This window comes from Neopelma chrysocephalum, unplaced genomic scaffold (genome assembly GCF_003984885.1).
Source record: "Neopelma chrysocephalum unplaced genomic scaffold, ASM398488v2 Primary Assembly neopelma1_97, whole genome shotgun sequence".
Classification (NCBI taxonomy): domain Eukaryota; kingdom Metazoa; phylum Chordata; class Aves; order Passeriformes; family Pipridae; genus Neopelma; species Neopelma chrysocephalum.
Window position 1 is genome coordinate 1640998 of NW_020897760.1, and position 8126 is coordinate 1649123.

General features: G+C 47.1%; 1 long non-coding RNA gene across 2 annotated transcripts; it reads right to left on the reverse strand.

Moving 5' to 3' along the window:
- Positions 1-5274: 5274 nt before the first annotated feature.
- LOC113972952 lies at positions 5275-8126 on the reverse strand. 2 transcript variants are annotated; one of them, XR_003536088.1, is made up of 2 exons: positions 8052-8126; positions 5275-7636 (listed from the first exon to the last, which is right to left on the reverse strand). It is a non-coding gene; the product is annotated as an uncharacterized LOC113972952 (long non-coding RNA). The 2 variants fall into 2 exon arrangements; XR_003536089.1 differs by lacking the exon at positions 8052-8126 and adding an exon at positions 7791-7906.

Genomic DNA, 8126 nt, shown 5'->3' on the forward strand with positions numbered 1-8126 from the left:
TTTCCCATTAAGAACAAGCAATATCACCACTAGGAAACCTATGGAGGTGAAGAGCAGTGTAGGGTTTTCTCTCATTTTATGTAACTCTGTTTTTTCTCATTTCCTCTTAAGCAAAACTGTATTTCATGCAGTTGTTTTAAAAGGCTGTGACATGCTTCTTTTAATTTAGCTGAGTTAAAGGGGTGAAAAAGTGAAAAATGCATTGACTAAGAAGGCACTAAACAGACAATGTGTTCCTCTAATAATTTGCAGATAAAACATCCACTATGGATTATGATTAAAATGAGTTTTCCTTTAATGGGGATGCAAATGCAATTGCAGAAGCTTGGTACATTTACATCCAAAATTAATTAGGCTTCATTAGCAATAAGCCTCTGGAAATTTTAATTTAGAGAGTCCCCTGGAGCACTACATTTCAAACCAGAATGCAACAAGGCTTTGGATGCTTGAGGGGTGGTGTCACATATAGTCTGGAGATGTGGTTGTTCTGCAGCAGGAGGAAATTATTCTCAAACATGACTTTTTTTATCACTCTGGGAATGTGAGCCAACACGTTTAAGGAAACTGCTTGCATATGAAATATGCCAGATCAGCAGGTAATTGTGGCCACACATGAAAAACATGATCATGGAGCTTCTCACGTTGTCTCTGCTGATCTGTGTCCATCTACACCAGCACAGCCTTTATCCATGTGCTTCCACAGGAAAATTACTGAGTCCTTCTCATCTTCTTCCCTCTGGAACAATCGCTTCTGCTCTGGTGCTCCAAAACACTGACACCTTTTTGTTTGTGTGTTTTTGTCAAAGTTATGATCTTTGTATTAAAAAAAAAAAAGCACAGGAGGTGAGACTCCCAGTTATGGAAAACAGCTACACCTGTAACATTTAAACCACTAATGCTCAGACCTGTTACTGAACCCACCTGCTTTTCTACTAGCTCTTTCTCCAAGGCTCTTTGCTACTACCAGACCCAAACAGCCTGTGCTGGTGCTGCCCTTGTGTGTGCAGCCCTCACCTCATTTTCATGAACTTCCCACCAGCATCAGCCCCAGGTTGGTCCCAGCAGCAAGGACAAGACCCGTGGATGGTGTCTTCTTGGGTGTTGGGATGGAGTCCATGGCTCTGTTGTCCATCCGCCAACACCTCTAACAGGAATCATTTGCTCTCTTACAGACTTATTTTTAGGTAGGAGGAATCTGAAGCTTGTGCAAATGTTTAAACACATGTCTCTCCTGCATTATTCAGTGTACTTTGCCTACTTCTGGAGTTAATTAAAATGGAGGGCAGTCGATAGTGAGCTCTCACTTCACCGTGGGGAGGAGGCAGCAGGCTGTGCAGAGGGAGCGCTGATAACCACCTGCCAAGGAACAGCCCCAGCAGCCTCATCTCTGTCTTCCCTGTTTTCTGCTATGGCTGAAAGAGGCTTTTCCCACTCTCTGTGCATCAAAAATCCCCAGACCAAGCACAGCTCTCGCCCTCTTGAAGTCAAGGAGGAACTTGAGACTGGAATTTGAATTTCACCTTTGAACAGGTGTGAGCCAAAGCCCTTTGGAGTCAAGAGGGGTCCTTCCTCTGGCTCTAGCAGTGTTTGGTTCCAGAAAGGTTGTAACATTTGCCCAACAATAAATGATCTTGTATAAGGGTATACTAATCCACACATAGATCCATGCCCTGCTCCTACTCCTGTGAAATGTTATGAAGAGCAAATTATGTACCAAGTTGCACAACCCTGAGTTTCTCATCTGCCCATATACAGAAATGATTGCAGAAACTTTGGTACTGCACCACACTGAAACACTCAGCTCCTAATGACTACCTTTGTCCCTGATTACACACCAAATACAGTCACAGTTTCCCTTGGTGAATCAAGCTAATGACAAAAATGCAGGCTTTACATATAATCCAACAACTCAGTGAGTAGCTGTCTCCAGAATGTGAGAAACAGGCAGAAATAGTTTATGCAGAAAGGAGAAGGGACTGTGTCACCCCCTGTTCACACAGGACTCCTGGGCACTACTTTTCCCAGTAACAGACAGGTGAACTTGCCATTAATGTTACTGCAGGGAATGCGAAAGGGCTCCTCACATGGAAACAGGAACAGGAATGCCACCACAGTGCTCCACTGAGAACAGTGAGAGGGGGAATGCAGCTCCAACACATGGAGCTGATTTTACTCCAAGAAAGTGAAAATATCCCCACAGGTAAGCTGAGCGTATTTGTAATGAACGAGTATCACTGAATTCTCGTTAAGCTCATGACATTTTGCAAGGTGCTCTAACTGAGCAGGTTTTGGGAGCTGGAACACCAAAAATATACGTTTGCACCTGGAGAAAAGAATGTCACATGGCTGAGCTGGTGACATTTCTGATCACACAAACTCCATCACAGTCTTCATTTCACTTTGTCCAACATCTCCAGGCTCACACCGAGAAATTGCTTACCCTGACCTAAACTCAAGTTACATTCTGGTACATCTAATATTTGCACGAGTGGGCTGCTTGCTTTGTAAAGATGTTTAAACAAGAAGGTCTGAGTTAAAGTTCAAGTGTCTGCACTAAGCTGGAGACAGCAACTAAAACACAGTCTGATTTATAAGAGGCACTGCTGGACTTTGAAATGATGACTGAGTGCTTGAAGCTCTTTGGGAAGGATTCTTTTTATTTTAGTACAAATAAAACAACGGGTTTTTGTTGTGTTTTTTTTTGGTTTGTTTTTTTTTTTAAAACATTTTTGGAAAGGCAACATCCTTACCTGGTTTCAAGGCTGAGTGCTGGCAGACAATGGATGCCTTTTATCCTGCTGTTGTCAGAAGCTGATAGTGGCTGGCCAGTTCTGTTCCCAGCCAGCACAAACTTCGATCCTTAAAAGGCAGATTTGTGGCTGGGAGCCAAGAACAGAACAGCCATTCCTGTCTGCAGCCCCAAGGAGACAGCGCAGGAGCACAACTGCTGCTCTTCTCATGAAAAACGTGGGTGGGAAGGCGACGGCCTCCAGATGGGAAAAGGGACTTTCCTGATGAAAGCGCCTGAGAACCACTGGGTTAGAACAAACCCATCTGGAATGACAGCTGAGACGTGCCACAAGAAGACTGCCTTGCCTCGGGATCAATCCCATAAATTACAGCAAGTTTTATCAGAAAACGGATGGTCCTCAGGGACCTTATTTCTGAGCCTGTATCACTGGATGCAGGTTGTTTACGTCTTGCTTTAACGCATTTGTGGGAGGAAGTGCTCTGCTGCCAAAACACACTTTGATACTTGCATTGTTCGTGTGCAGCAATATTTAGACGTAGCAAAACCACCAGTCTGCCCCTTCCCATATCAGTAGGAAGCTACAGGACAAAGAGATGGACTCTACATCCACTGTGTTGGAGAGGGAGATAAAACTGGTAAATGTGAGTGGAGAGGTGTTGTTTTCAGGAACAGCCAGTGTTTCAGTTCCTGTCCCATGCCAGAGCTCGAGGCTGTGCTTGTTGTGACAGGAAACAAGAATCACGATGTGAAGCCAGGGGCACATATCACCCCAGCAGGCTCTTTGCTCTCCTCAGCAGCACCAGGGTGTGTTCAGTGCACAGAGCAGCTGTGCTAAATGTCCCTCCGAGCGAGAGGATTGGTCGTTAACTTCAAACCTGACCCACAGCCTGGCAGGTGAGGAGCCGTATTCCTTGGACCTGATCCATAACAAACCTTCTCTCTGCCTCCGAGCAGATATCTTGTTTCCCATGGGAAGGAAAAGGACTTTCTGTTTTCTAGTAGGAGTCAGCATCCTGACTATTTCATCAGTGAACACCCAAAGCTGTCCCTGGGATGGCACCACGAGGATCTGGCTGGATGCCACGCTGCTTCCCGCTCAAAACCCCATGGTACCTGCCTTTCTTCCAGGAAAGGGGATGCCTATTTCCTGAGGGCCTGCTGGATCCAAAGCCAACAGCAGACACAGGTAGAAAGAGATGAAACCCAGACCTGGGCAGCCTGCAAGCTTACAAATGCTCCTACTCCAAAATTCCAGAGCTCCTCTTTTCCTGTTCATCTTGTAACTGGAATGAGACCATGGGACATGGAGGAGGAGCACAGGGATGTTGCTGTTGTACAGCCAAATGTAGAGATGACCAGCTTTAATTTTCGGGATAAGCACATCCCTGCCCTGGTCAAGGGGTGCCTGCAGCCTTCAGAAAAAGGAAGCTGAGGGTTGACTCTTCTCAGATTTTAATCTAGAATTTAAACTCTTGGTAGCAGGATGTCTCTTTTATCATTTGCAGTTTCTGGTGTGACAGAGCCCTCCTCCAGAACCAGACTTGAACCACTCTCATAATACCAGTAATATTTTCCCCCCTCTAAGTGACACACGTTGGCAAAATGTTCCATCACAGCTGCACAGCCTTGACCCCACAGGAACAGCCCTCAGCATGGGCTGCCCCCAACACCTTCCAGTGAAGAACAGAGAAATAACAAACCAGCTCATTTCATCTTGCAGCTAATCCCCGTCCTCTCCCAGGAGCAGCAGCTGGGGTTGCACAGGGAAGCACAGGGTAAAGCCCTGGATGGTGATGAATCACCCAGCCCACAAGGAAGAGTTTTCTAAACACCACTGGGTCAATGACCACGTTTAACGTCGGGATGGGGAATAAATTGTGACCTCTAGAAGTTGCTGCACCAACCCCGGCAGCCTGAGGGCCACCAGTTCGTCGGGGAGGGGCGGGAAGCTGGGAAACAGAAACCGCATTAGCGTCTCTGCAGGTCTCTTGATTACTTTATGCAAAAATCTTCGGATTTCACGCTCCCACCACAACCTGGCCCGCTCCCACCACAACCTGGCCCGCGGGGCCCCTCTGCCGTCGTGTCCCAGCACTGCAGAGTTAATTCACACAGCACAAACATCAGTCAGTAGCACAGGCTCCCTGGACAACTCCTCCTTCCCAGGGATTTTGATGATATCGCTACAGAAATGACCCGGGAAATTCACAGTCTCCCACTTAACAGGTCAGAGAAGCCCCGAGCAAGGGACTGTCCCAGCTCCATCACTGAGACTGTGAAATAACCCATGCCCCACCACATAGACATGTAAGAGTTACAGTAGCCAGCCAAGAGGTATTAAAAAGTACCTAAATAGGGTTCAGTTTTCTGTATTGCTACAGAGTAATTCATTCTGCTACCAAGTATCACCGACTGAGCTGCCCCTCTGCACTTTAATATTCACCACAGCACAGGACCCTGCCTTAAGAACCATTTTTGCAGACTCCCAAAGCCTGGAAGACCTCCCAAGACAAAGCAGTCAATAAACAGGTAAACTGTGTAATATTTTATTCAGATAAATTGTATTTTTATGCCCAAGGACACAGGTAAAAGGAGCACACTCCAGGTGAGCAGGCCGTCGTTCCCGGGATCCCGTGAAGCTCAGATGGCTGCCATCCTTCAGTTATCACAGTACTGTACCTTTACAAGAGACAGCATCAGCACTGTGATAACTGAGCCAGGGCAGCCTGTCAGTCATTGCAGCCCCTCCGTGGCACTGCCAAGCCCAACAGGCATGTCCTCCACCTCCTCATCCCTCACGTGTCCCAAAAACCTCACAACACCCCTCAGGGGAAAGCATTTCACAGTGGCTTTGCAGTTGAGGTTTACTCCAGAAAATTATCCACATGATTGAGGTTTACTCTAGAAAATTATCCAGATAATTAGTGTTATCTTAATGACCAGGTTGGATTCCACAACACAGCTCAAAGTGTTTTTAGTAGCAGCTCCTTCTGGCCAAATCCACCCACGCTGGATTTAATGGAGACAGTGTAACCACACCTCTACAAGACAACAGGGCCACCCCTCTCTTCCACCTTAAATCCACTGGAGCCACACAGCAGCATTTGGCTTATGCTACTCAAGTATTGAATGTCATGGACCAGACAGGCAGGGAGTACCATGGAAGCCAGCCAGGTAAGTTGGCAATTTTAGGTCATAGGATCCACATATAAAATTGGGAAATACACAATCCCACTGCAAAGTAGTTAAATTATAAGCTTCTATCAACCTATACTTTATCCCGCTTTGTTTTTTTCTTCCCTAAAAACAGGCATTGCTGAAAACAACATGGAACAACTTCTGCACCCCCCACTTTGCCTAAGGGGATCAGATACCTTAAGTTCTGAAATGGGTTTATAAAACAACAACAGTTTTACATTGTAAAAGTTAATGTGTTACTAAGTTTCTTATAAAAGTTCATTTATGATGTGGATGGACTTGACCAGCACAAGTCACTTTTATGTTTCCACCAGGAGGAAGCACAAACTCCAGAAGTGGTTTTTTTAACACTAAATAACTCACCTGGCAAAGAACATGTCCTGAGACCATCACAGAGACTGTTTCTAAGAGAGAAATACGTAACACTTGCTGGATCCAGCCACCAAAATGGTGCCTTACAAGTCTGTAACTCCAGAGGGCAATGGAGAGACAAACATGGAATATCCAAGGAGCAGCACGCAGGGGAAAAAAAATATTTGTACATTTTAAAACAAACTCCAAACATACATTACATAAAAAGGGGACAGTCAACAGATTATGCAATACTGACGTAAGATGACACAGATGACTTAAACATGCATCCCAAAACTTGCAGATTTGCCACAGTTTGTGGATTAATCATTAAGGAATTGGCTGTTGGTAGGGAAAAACAACAAAAAATTTGCTAAAAACTGTAATAAATTTTGTACATACAACGGTGACTTTTGAAAAGGAAAGAAGCTGCATAACTAATGAACCATTTGCTCTCACTTCAAGATGTTTTTACAACATCATTGGTATTCCAGGTGAAAAATTCTACTGATTTCAGTGGAATGGCACAAATGTAGGATTGGGAATCCTACATTTCACAGGCTGAGGTGATGAGAGAAGAGTCACTATTCTACAATTTAACTATGCTTTGATCACTGTATTCAGATTTTCCTCCGTGATCCAGCAGTTCCTATCACATTATTTAAAAGAAGGTGAACAATCCCAGCACCTTCTGGCACAACTACTGCTGGAGTTACACATGAATTCCAAGGGCTGGTGCCATTTTCTCTAGAGGATCCAGCTCTTACGCCAATACAAACAGTTTGTTGTCTTACATCTAACACAAGCATACACACTGATTTTTGCTTTCCTTCAGCCAGACTAAAGCTACACAAACCTGATGCAGAAAGGTTATGTAGGTTCTCCATTATTATCTGAAAAAAACACCCTTTCAGTAAAACCCACATTAGTTTTGGAGTCTAGCACACATTTTTGTTCTTGTTTTTGCTAAGGCATTGCATATTTCCATATGCTTTTTTTTTTAAATCCTCTAGTTTCCAGTGTTAGCTGCCAGTTCTTGCCTTTGAAACCCTCCTAAGTTGGCCTGGCTGGGTTTTAAACTCCAGCTCCACCTCCTGCCCCTTTGGGGCTGGCGATTATAACTGTTTTTTCCACTTGTTTCACACGAACCAAAATTCCTTTAGCACCACACCGCTGGGATTGTGGATGCTCCCTGGCCACAACCCCAAGGCTCGTCCCTCCCCACCCCTACGCACAGCTCGAGGATCCTCCAGCTGCTCTCACCCTGCAGAAGCTCGGGAAGAAAACCTGATTTCCATCTCGGTCAGCGCGATTTTAACACAAATCTCTGCGAGCCTGAAGAGGAGAGAAAACAAACAGCCCGTTACGAGCGAAGACGGTGACACGGCCGCGGCGGCGGGGCTATGAGGGGTGAGGGACCCCGGCAGGTCCCCGGGCCGCCACCGCCGCTCCCTCCCAAGTTTCCTTCCACGGCGCTTCCTGGGGTTACCTGGAGCCTTGGAACAGCCGCGGGACAGGAGGGGATGGGATGGGACAAGAAGCGTCGCAGCCTCAGCCCCGCTCCCCTCGCCCCTCGCCAGCGCCAGCCGGGACCCACCCGGGGCAGGGAGGGCGGCGGCCCCGCCCGCGCCCACACCGAGAGCGCGAGTGCGGTGCGGGGCAGCGGCGTGGGCCGGCCCCGTTGGCCCCGCGGCCCCCCAGCCCGGCCCCCCGCCCCGCTCCAGCCGTGCGGGCGCCGGGCCGGACCCACCTGCGGGCCGGCGGGGCCGGGGCGCGCCATGACGCAGCACGGACGGCGGGAGCGTGAGCGCCGCCATCTTCCCGT